This window comes from Scylla paramamosain, unplaced genomic scaffold, assembly GCF_035594125.1.
Source record: "Scylla paramamosain isolate STU-SP2022 unplaced genomic scaffold, ASM3559412v1 Contig28, whole genome shotgun sequence".
NCBI classification, from domain to species: Eukaryota; Metazoa; Arthropoda; class Malacostraca; order Decapoda; family Portunidae; genus Scylla; species Scylla paramamosain.
The window spans coordinates 472,501-484,616 of NW_026973693.1; the positions used below are offsets into that span (position 1 = coordinate 472,501).

At 40.0% G+C, this 12,116-nt stretch overlaps 1 long non-coding RNA gene across 1 annotated transcript in view; it reads left to right on the forward strand.

Moving 5' to 3' along the window:
• The window catches only part of LOC135097653 (uncharacterized), a 12,868-nt gene extending 9,974 nt beyond the window's left edge, over positions 1-2,894 (forward strand). Inside the window, exons 2-3 of the long non-coding RNA XR_010265937.1 lie at positions 2,550-2,628; positions 2,805-2,894. This is a non-coding gene — a long non-coding RNA (uncharacterized LOC135097653). The remainder of the gene's footprint in view (positions 1-2,549; positions 2,629-2,804) is intronic.
• Positions 2,895-12,116: the final 9,222 nt, after the last annotated feature.

The following is a 12,116-nucleotide window of genomic DNA, read 5'->3' on the forward strand; positions in this document are numbered from 1 at the left end:
TGGGTGAGGAGCAGACGGTAGGAGTAGGTGTGCTAACCTGTACACGAAAGGGTGACTCTGGGAGGTATTCGGAAGGAGGACTTGTTAAATTCAGACGACGGAGAATCCTAAGGCGGCTAGCACAAGTTGATACCAATACTGATGTGTCATTTTCTAGTGGGATATACATCAAGAACGACATTGGAACGGCTACTTGTGGTGAAATAGCCATTGAAGGATGAAAAGTAGGTACTGGAAAGGAAGACTTATTAAATTCAGACTCCGGATGGGAATAAAGTAGTGGCAACAGGCTGATGGCACTACTGACTTGGCTTCTTCAGGTGATATGCGGCTACTTGAGGTGAAATAGCCATTAAAGGTGACGCAAAGCAACCTACACTACTTGATGCTTCAGGGCTGCAACTTGATCACGGGGAAGCGAGGTGGTTCACATAAGGCGCTGCGCTCTTAAAACTGGTGATGGTAATGCTGGTGGCCGTATTACGTTCCCGCTAACTTGGTGATGTGCTGCTCTGAAGGTGGTGAAGTCTTGGAGCCCAGTGTTGATCTTGGCGGGAGGTTGTAAGGTTGTTAGTGTAATGTCAAAGGTAAAGTGTATCTTGAAGGGTGAGTGTACCAGCTGATAATGATCATGTATGTATGTTGTGATGGTGGTGGTGGTGGTATCACTATTATTATAATTAGTAGTAGTGGTAGTAGTAGTAGTAGAAAAATTATGATGGTGTGTGTGTGTGTGTGTGTGTGTGTGTGTGTGTGTGTGTGTGTGTGTGTGTGTGTGTGTGTGTGTGTGTGTGTGTGTGTGTGTGTGTGTGTGTGTGTGTGTGTGTGTGTGTGTGTGTGTGCGTGTGTTTACGTTGTACTGTTCAGTGTCTTCTTTTCGATACAAATTTGCAAAGCTGTTGGAAGAAAGTGTTAAGACATTACTTGGCCACACACACACACACACACACACACACACACACACACACACACACAAACACACCAATGATTTGACCACGTAAGTCGTTCAAGCCGATTGTATTGTACTTTTCTTCCAGATTCTGCAACTCTCTCTCTCTCTCTCTCTCTCTCTCTCTCTCTCTCTCTCTCACAGACCACGCCGCCGCCTTCGTCAGCCCAGCGTTGTTCCCCAGTGCCTGCCTCTCTCTCTCTTGTTTACTTGACACACCTTTCTTACCACTTCTCTCACTTGCCTCTTATTCCCCTCTCCACTTCTCCTCCATCCGGCACCCTCACGCCGCTCCCCTCCACTCTTTCCCTCCCTCCTCGACCCTTAGCAGCTTACGTCAGGGCTAAAATCTCTCGTACTGTGAGACGAGTGGACCGTAGAAGAAGGCGTGGAAAATATTAAGTCTTCTAATGCTCCCCCCCGCCCCCACCCCTACCCCCTCTCCCCATACAGTGGTATAAAGAGATGCATCTGCATGTGTGGCGTGAATGGTGTTGCTGACTAGGCAGTTGTTTTGTGTGTGTGAGAGAGAGAGAGAGAGAGAGAGAGAGAGAGAGAGAGAGAGAGAGAGAGTCGGTTAGTCAGGCAGAAAGATAGATAAAAGATAAAGAAAGTGAGAAGGAACTAAGAAAGTCAGTCTATCAGTTAGAAAGATTAATAAGACATACATAAAGTGAGAACGAAGTGAGAACGAACAAAGAAAGGCGGTCAGTCAGTCAGAAAGACATATTAAACGTACAGAATGTGGAAACGAATCAAAAGTCAGGAGGCCAGTCAGTCAGTCAGAAAGATAGAAAACGTACAGAAGCTTAAAACTAAAACTCCGTAGTGCCTCCTCATAGTGAAGTTGTCTGGTGCTCGGGGCGTATGACCTCGGCCGGTGAGAGAAACACAACCACCGCGATACAGTTTCCCATCCTTAATTAGTTTAGTGTGTTACATTTCATAGCCATTGTGGGGAGGCTGATGCACGCGTCCATGCCGTCACTCTTACCGGAAAAATACTGGAGCTTTAAATACACACACACAAACACACACACACACACACACACAACGAAGTATGTCCTGTATAACTACTACTACCTACACCACAAGCTGAACTGTAGAATAATGTAGGGTCATTTTCGAACAGGAAAGACAGAGGAACGTAGCAATCTCCTGAGAAATTCCGCTCGAAGCTCTTCATTGAACCAGAATAGCTCCCGTCAGGAAAGTGAAGCCTGGTAGTGGATGTGATGAAGCACTGTTACATCAAAGACAAACGAAAATAGATTTTATGATAACAGGCAATGAAGGACTCGGTGAAAAATAAAAGTGCTATTGATGGAGTAAATGCAGAAAACGGCCGTCGTGGTATTAGACAAAGGCAAAGAGTGAGTGTTAAAAATGAACTTTTTTTTTTTATGTACATTAATAGAAAGTAAATATGTGTATGTGATTTTTTTTTTTTTGTATTTGTGTGTGTGTAAGTGAAAATATGCCAGTTTTATTTCAGAAAAAACAAACCAGAAGTTATACCCAAAATAAACTCAGGTATTTTCACCGAGAGTAACAAACGGAAAGGCTGAATCACCAACAAACAAATAAATTAATCCCTCAGGCTTCACAAAGTGCTTCGAAACTCGTCCAGAACCAGAGGCAGTGAACACAGACTCGATGAACCCTTGTCGGCCATGCAGGTGACCACTGGGACTGTGCCGCGTGTTTGTTTGCATGTTTGTTGGCCTGCATCATTAATGAGGCATAAAAAAAGATAATTTTTTTTCGCCAAACTGTTGATACTGAGAGAGATACACCAGTTTGCTCTTTCATTGCCTCGTTCTTCCATCTGATGAACGACGGTTTTGTGTTTCAGAGGCAAACGACCGAGCTCATTGTGACCCTCGTGTTTGTGCCTCTCTGTGTGCTGGCCTGGCATTCTGTGTGGACGTGGCGGTGTTGTCTACGTGGCGGTGTTGTCTAGGGAAGGCCCTTAGGAACGTCACCAAATGTGTGTGTGTGTGTGTGTGTGTGTGTGTGTATGACTGAGCAAGAGAGAGAGAGAGCAATTTTAGTAGTAAATGCAATGGTAAGTGTTAGCCACGTAGTTCAGTTAACAGCCATTAAGATGAATACTCCCATCACACCTTTATTAAGTTGTCGGGCTTGAATGAATCCAATTACGGAGTTTGCAATAAGCTGTATGTGAGCCGCGCTATCGAACGCTATTTCCGGAAAAGATTTCGACGTTTTTTTTATATTCTGCATTAATTATTTGATACCGTATATTTAATGGTGCTCTTACTAATCATGGTTTTCTTTGGATTCTTTCATCTTTGCACATCACCTAAATATTCCTGGATTACTTTCTAGTTAATGGTATCTAGTTCTTTTTAACGACAAATAGGTTTTTTTTTCTATTTATTTTTTTCTTTACCATTTCTCTTTTGTTGTATAATAACCTGATTTGCTGCGGCGTATATAAACTTGTGGTTGACATTCTTCCCGTCTCTGCCTCCTTACCTTGCTGATCTGCACACCGCCCACACGCTGGAGCGTTGTATTGACGCACCTTCTCGCCAGTAAAATTCATTCATGTTTGCTTCCCTGCGTGACATCAAAGGAGAGACAGGACTAGATTCGCCTGGGATTTACATGCGTGCGTTCCTTACTCCTGACCTGCATTACTACACTTTCACTCCCGTACTCATCTCCATTACGTTCTTGGTGTACCTCATGTCTTTTCCTGGAATCTCGGGTTGACAAGTCGTCACGCAGCCCACGACCCAGCCTCACCCTTGCTACATATTTCAGTCCCTCCCAACTTTATTTTTCGTTTATCCCTCAGTTATTGATCAGTGGTGGATGACTCCCGTTGTGCGATAGTGCCTTGGTGCTTCTAGGAGAGGGAAGTACCTCTTATGTAGACGAAATTGCAGACAGGTAGGTAGGTAAGCAGGACAGTTGCATTAAGTAGGTATATAGGGAAGTTAATAAGCTTGGTAGCTGGGCAGTAGAATAAACAGGCTATAATTAGGTAGGTGGATAGGTAGTAAGTAGGGTAGGCTGATAAGTAAATAGGAAATGAAGTAAGTAACTAGTAGCAAAGAGTGGGAATCGCTTGTCTGGAATGGGTTTCATCCGTACACTACCAAAATTGAGGGAGTAGATACGCTTCGGTGCTCCGCAGACTTGTTTTACAGATCACTTGGCGTCCCGCGGGATGTGGCAGGACAGTCATGGAACACTTGCAGCTGTTAATTGTTCGTCTGAGGTTCATTTATTGTTGATTTTAGTAGTTTACATTCGCTTAAAATTATTTCACACTCTACAATTCATTTCAAAAGATATCTGGCGACTACTAACCATTACTTTCTTGTTCATTGTGGAAATCTTAATGTAAAACAGGTCGTTAGTTCACGTATTAACTGGTATTTGAGTTTTAGATCACTAATTCATCACTTTGGGTAAATTAACTTTTTCTTAGCTAAGCAGGTAGATAAGTGAAGTAAGTGGGGGCTGTTAAATAGTATGTCATCACGGGTTTCCATCTGTCTGTCACAAAAAAGTAAGGAAGAGAACATGCCTCGGTGTTCTCAGACCGTTGTTGTGTCTCAGCTGCCAGTAAGGAAGTGCTGCAGGACAGTAAGGAACAGAACATGCCTCGGTGTTCTCAGACTGGTGTTGTGGCTCAGCTACCAGTACGGGAGTGTTGCAGGACAGTAAGGAACAGATTATTCCTCGGTGTTCTCAGACCGGTCTTGTGGCTCAGGTAACAGTAGGGGAGTGTTGCAGGACAGTAAGGAACAGAACATGCCTCGATGTTCTCAGACCTGTTTTGTGGCTCAGCTACCAGTAAGGGAGTGTTGCAGGACAGTAAGGAACAGAACATGCCTCGATGTTCTCAGACCGGTGTTGTGGCTCAGCTACCAGTAGGGGAGTGTTGCAAAACAGTAAGGAACAGAACATGCCTTAGTGTTCTCAGACCGGTGTTGTGGCTCAGCTACCAGTAGGGGAGTGTTGCAGGACAGTAAGGAACAGAACATGCCTAGGTGTTCTCAGACTGGTGTTGTGGCTCAGTTACCAGTAGGGGAGTGTAGCAGGAAATTAAGGAACAGAACATGCCTCGGTTTTCTCAGACCGGAATTGTGGCTTAGCTACCAGTAGGGGAGTGTTGCAGGACAGTAAGGAACAGAACATTTCTCGTTGTTCTCAGACCGGTGTTGTGGCTCAGCTACCTGTAGGGGAGTGTTGCAGGACAGTAAGAAAGAGAACATGCCTCGGTGTTCTCAGACCTTTGTTGTGGCTCAGCTACCTTTAGGTGAGTGTTGTAAGACATTAAAGAACAGAACATGCTTTGGTGTTCTCAGACCGGTTTTTTCGTTCAGCTAACAGTAGGGGAGTGTTGCAGGACAGTAAGGAACAGAACAAGCCTTGGTGTTCTCAGGCCCTTGTTGTGGCTCAGCTACCAGTAGGGGAGTGTTGCAGAACAGTAAGGAACAGAACATGCCTCGGTGTTCTCAGACTGGTGTTGTGGCTCAGTTACCAGTAAGGGAGTGTTGCAGGACAGTAAGAAAGAGAACATGCCTCGGTGTTCTCAGACCGGTGTTGTGGTTTAGCTACCAGTAGGGGAGTGTTGCAGGAGAGTAAGGAACAGATTATGCCTCGGTGTTTTCAGACCCGTGTTGTGGCTCAGTTACCAGGTTGGGAGTGTTGTAGGACAGTAAGGAACAGATTATTCCTCGGTGTTCTCAGACCGGTCTTGTGGCTCAGGTAACAGTAGGGGACTGTTGCAGGACAGTATGGAACATAACATGCCTCGGTGTTCTCAGACCGGTGTTGTAGCTTAGCTACCTGTAGGGGGGAGTGTTGCAGGACAGTAAGGAACAGAACATGCCTCGGTGTTCTCAGACCGGTGTTGTGGCTCAGTTACCAGTATGGGAGTGTTGCAGGAGAGTAAGGAACAGATTATGCCTCGGTGTTTTCAGACCTGTGTTGTGGCTCAGCTACCAGTTTGGGAGTGTTGTAGGACAGTAAGGAACAGAACATGCCTCGGTTTTCTCAGACTGGAATTGTGGCTCAGCTACCAGTAATTGAGTGTTGCAGGACAGTAATGAACAGAACATGCCTCGGTGTTTTCAGACCGGTGTTGTGGCTTAGCTACCTGTAGGGGAGTGTTGCAGGAAAGTAAGGAACAGAACATGCCTGAGTGTTCTCAGACCGTTGTTGTGGGTCAGCTACCAGTAGGGGAGTGTTGGAGGACAGTAACGAACAGAACATGCCTCGGTGTTCTCAGACCGGTGTTGTGGGTCAGCTACCAGTAAGGGAGTGCTGCAGGACAGTAAGGAACAGAACATGCCTTGGTGTTCTCAGACCGGTGTTGTGGGTCAGCTACCAGTAAGGGAGTGCTGCAGGACAGTCATGGTGTGGAGACAGTGAGTTATGCTTTAGTGTGTATGCGTGTGCGTCTCAGGCAACCTTTTTCCTAAAGTGAAATAATGCATATGATTCTCAAATGTGTACAGTTTTGCACTTTACTGTACAAGGATGCACTTTGAATGTTGGGAGGGAGAGGCCACTGATACCCCACAAGCTTGCATACGAGTGTGTGGGGAGTATTTACTAGTTAGTGCAGTTAGCACGTCCATCAGCATATGTTTTTAAACGACTCAGGAATAGAGATTGATAGCAGATTAGCCCATTTATTTACGCAGTGCATATTCATATCATTCAGTGTTCTGGGAATCGTGGTTCAGTGTCCTCCTCCTCCTCCTCCTCCTCCGGAATAGTCTTTAACTAAGCCAAAGACTATTACTATTACTGAAACTGTTCCTAAGTAGACGAAAAAGATCAATATGACCTGGCATCAAAACGCGAACAAACTCGATAATAAGTAGAGATTTTTAGGCAGTGAAATAGTGTTATCATCATTACAAATGGGTAAATATCACATCACCTGAGGTTATTGCGGTCTGGGAAGAAACGCACTGAATGATTATTTCAAGAAGTGCTTATTGACCTTAGTAGTGAAATTCTTAACTGGGTTTAAAAGTTGTTTGAAGCAAAGCCTATGTTCAGTATTAATGAGCGGGGCAACGTCATCAATAATGAAAGTTGATTCCTGAAGAAGCGAATGAATGTAACTACTGATGTCATGAGAAATAACTTATTAATTTTTGTGAAACCTGCTTGTAAACAAATGAAATACAAGCAGTTATTGGCATTAGTATCCTATGTCGTTAATGTGTTACTGTATCCATGCGTGTTTTACTGGGAAACAAGTATTAGATTTTATAACCATGTTCATATCCTCATGATGTTTCCTGTCCATTTTCTGTGAAACAATGTATGCAACCTCTGTGTATTGGCAGCTGTCAACAGTGGACACGAAACCTCAGTGGAGTTTAAGAAATACGTCGAATGTGGTAAGATGAAAAGTGCACGGAAAGCAATGGAAAGGTTTACCTAAAGTCTAACAATCTAATAGTCCATGCAAGTTTATAGTTTTTGGTAGTTGAGTCTCTCTCTCTCTCTCTCTCTCTCTCTCTCTCTCTCTCTCTCTCTCTCTCTCTCTCTCTCTCTCTCTCTCTCTCGTCTGCCCAGTCATCGTTCCAAACGGACGTGATTTTGAACGCTCTCACAGTGAACTTAACTACTAAACGTGGACTACTACTACCGCTATACGGACAAGCTATTGTGTGAGTGTTAAGTTGTAGTGAACTTATCTACAGAACGTGGATTACTACTAACGTCATGAAGGGTCGGAAAATGGCACCCTGGACGTAAACAAGCCCTTGAGAGAGCTCTTCTGTTTTGAGGAGGTTTTGGGGCTTTTGCCAGCTGCTGTTCTCCAGCCTTGACAGACTGACAAATTATGGAATACTCTGGCCCTGCCTCCATATCCGCCGTTGAAGCCGATCTTGCTCTCAGTGACGATAAGGACATCACAGACCAACACTGGCCCCCAATGGATTTAAATAAGCAGTGTTCTGGCTCCACCCCCTGGCAGCCTCAAGTTGATGTCCCCCCCTCTGCCACCCAGCCCTCCACTTCCACCAAGCGGCCCATGGATCAGACCTCGAACACGAGCGACTCGTTATCTCCCGCTCCCAAGTCATCACGGCACATCGAGCCTCCACATCCCACGGCTCCTCTCTCTCCCCCTCAAAGGATACAATTTTAGAAGTTGCTTTTATAAGATTAATAAGTTTTATTGCATTGTTCTTATATGTGATGGCAACAGGATTGACAGTAATGTACACTTTGCGTTTAATTCTTTATTCTCTTTCAGGAGAATATAATTTGAGATGTATCACTAATCTTTCGGATGAGGATTTTTTAATAACTAACTCAGTAAGAATTTTAGGATTAGGAGCTATCTTAGGAGGATCGCCATTAAGATGAAGATTATTTCCAGAATATTAGATCATTTGTTTAAGGACAATAATGAAAATAATAGTATTAGCAGTAAGGATTTTAGGAGGTTTAGTAGGTTATATACTAAATCTAACTAGAGTAAATTACACATTAAAAAGAGAAAATAACTATAATTCAGTTGTAATAATAGGATCAATATGGCTTGTACTTTTACTGACTACTTTAAAATTAAGGGAAAATAAACTGAAGACAGGGTCAGGTTTAGGAAAAGTAGCCGATAAAGGTTGATTTGAGTTTTATGGAGACCAAGGTTTATATTATTTATTTTCATATATTTTTTCTGTATTTTTAATTCTTTACAGTTCAACAATTAAAGTGTTTATAAAAGTATCTGTAATTGTAATTATTATTTTTACAGTTTTAATTATTTAAATTTATATAATTCAAAAAGAATATTGCTTTGAAGCTGCAAAGGTAGACGGAAAGTCTTGTAAGTATATTCAAATGGTTAAAAAAAAAAATATTACCTTGTGGCGCTTATGATATAATATTTACTTTGAGTTTACGGTACAAAAAAAAAAGGTATTTTTAGAAAAATATTTCAGCTTTATAATGAAAATGTAACGTGTTACTTACACTATAAAAATAGGAACATCAACGGAATTCAACGGCTTAAAAAAAGTTAGAAGTTTTTCTTTTTGTCATAATGTTCCATCTTGATTAGAAGAATTGCTTCAGTTTTGTTTTTAACAACAACGTACCTCTATTTTGGTTTCAATCATAAATATTAGAGGCTTAAAGGCCAAAGTTTAGGTCGAAACTAAATGCGATAATTTCGCTTTCTAATAGATAAAATAAAATTTACTAAAACACTTTATGAATGCAACTCATATGTCATACAATTTGACTGCGGTCTTAAAGTATTAATCAGATCCTTCTGAAGTTCCCTGTACTCACTCGTAGTAAAGGCCTAAGAGAAGAATAAGAAGAGAGCTATAGTAAACAATCAAGAAAATACCTCAGTAATATAAAAAAAAAAATTGATGCTGAAGGTAAAAGTAATGTAATCTCTACAAAAAAAAAAAAAAAAAAAAGTTTACAGCAATTAGAAAATAAAATCGAAGCTGAACCTTTAGGATTAAATCCACATTCATAAGATTTTTTTTTTCGGTTAATATTTTTTTTTTTATTTGGGATACTAAGGTTATAACAATATAACAAATAATTAGAGTTACTAAAAATACAAAATAAAGTATTGTAAGAATTATTTTTTGTAGGCGTTCTAGACTTTCTGATTGGATATACTTTATATATTAAAAAAAAAAGGCCTCCTCATCAGTAAATAAAGACGTAAAGGAATAATCAAAGCACCTCAGCAAAGTGTCAGTATGATGCGGCTGCTTCGAATCCAACATGATGATTACATGAAAAGTGACAAAAATATTGACAAAAAAAAAAAAAAAAAGTAGAAATGAGGTTCCAATAATTCCATGAAGACCATGAAAGCCTGTTGCTACACACACACACACACACACAAAGTAGAGCCAAACGCGGAGTCAACAATAGTGAAAGGAGCCTCAAAAATTACTTGAAAGCTTGAAGAAGAGAAAAATAAAATCCTAAAACAATTGTAAGGCCTAGTCTTTGAATGGCTTGCCTATGACTAGATTCTATAATAGCATGATGAGCTCAAGTTACGGTAGCTCCTCAAGACAAAAGAATAGTAGTGTTTAATAAGGAAATTTGAAATGGGTTGAAAGGCTGAATACCGTAAGGAGGTCAATTTATCCCAATTTCAATCGTTGGGGCTAATCTACTATGAAAAAAAGCTCAGAAAAATGAAAAAAAAAGAATAATACTTCTGAGGCAATAAATAAAATTATTCCTTATCGTACGCCTTTTACTACTACAGAGGTATGTAGTCCTTGGAATGTACCCTCTCGAGTAATATCACGTCACCTTTGATATATGGTAAGGAGAATAGCAACAAGTCTTAATAACAAAAAAATTATGTCATTTAACTAAACATATAGTTAATATTATTACCCTAATAAAATCAGTTAAAGGCCGTGGTCTTATATCTTCTAAATGGTAAGGGTAAAAACCGTGAGATGATGTCGTTAGTTAATTTCTCTGGTGTAAAGAGTTCGTAAGACAGCAAAAACATTGGATTGAATAATTGCAACAGCTCATTCTAAGGTTAATAATAAAAGTTGAGAAAAAAATAAGAATAGTTAAAAGAAATGAGGATGTTATAGATGGTCCAGTATTAGCTAATAAGGTTAAAAGAAGATGGCCTGCAATTATATTAGCTGGTAATCGTACAGGTAAAGTCCCGGGTCGAGTAATGTTTCTGATAGTTTCAATTAAAACTATAAATGGTGCAAGGACAGAAGGAGTTTCTTCAGGAACTAAATGAGCGAATATATGTTGAGTGTGGTTAACTCAGCCTCTAAGTATTAAAGTTACTCATGAAGGCAATGAAAGTGCTAAGGTTATTGCTGTGTGTCTAGACCTTGTAAAAATGTAAGGCAATAAACCTTAAAAATATTATAAAGAACTAAAGAAAACAAAGCAACGAAAAATATAGTTGAACCTAAAGAATAAGAAGTTAAAAGTGCTTGAAATTCTTTGTGTAAAGTACAAATAATTTCACTTCAGCATAGAGATCATCGTGAAGGAGAAGCTCAATTAAGGTAAGGAATAAATAGGAGCCCTACAAAAGTGGAAATTCAGTTTAATGAAAAGTTGAAGATTCTTGAAGAAGGTTAGAAAATTGAGAATAAATTAGCTATAATTTTCAAGAAGACTGTGGGATTAGATAAGGCTCAGTGATCTTAGAATAAATTTTTTCAAAAGGTATAAAAAGATAATTTAAGGATATGAAAATAATTAATGATAAAGAGAAAATAAATAAAGACAAAGTCAAAGCAGAGGAGGTATTTGAGGCATTAAGAAACATCTCAGGAGATAACTTTAACATGATAAATTAATAATAAACCATTGAACTCATTTCTTGTCACCTGAAGTAGGCGCAATACTATAATAGGTTTAAAAGACCTACACTTACTTTCAGTCATCGGGTGAGTCAGAACATGAAGAAATTCAATTTAAAAAAAAGATTGTGTTTACACTTTCAATCACAATAGGTATAAATCTATCATTAGCACCACAAAGTTCTGAACATTGACCATAAAATAATCTTGGACGAGATATTATAAATCTAGTTTGATTAAGTCAACCAGGAATAGCGTCTGGGACAGTTCAAGAGTGAATGACATCCGCTGCGGTGATTACAATACATATTTGTGTATTTATTGGAAGAACAGTTCGATTATCTGCATGTAAGAGACGAAATCTAGAAAAGTCTAGTTCGTTAGTAGGAGTTGTATAAGAATGAAATTCTACATTAAGGAAGTCAGAGTATTCATAACTTCAATATCATTGATGACCGACAGTTTTAAGAGTAATGGAAGGATTATTAACTTCATCAAGAAGGTACTAGTATAAAAGTCGCAGAGAAGGGAGAGCAATGAAAATCAAAATAATTCAATAGTTTGATGTTCTAGTATAAATCGATTAATAAGAGAGTTTCTCAGAACTGATGCTAATATATATCCCACAAAGGTAATGATTATAATAAGAACAACTATAATGTGATCATGGATAAAGATGAATTGTTCCATTAAAGGGGAAGCTCCGTCTTGAAAGCCTAGAAAAGTTCATGTTGCCATCGATAAATGTATTTTCTAAAAGAAGAGAAATAAATCTTCTTAGTAGAAGCTTAAATCCTATGCATCTTTCTGCCATT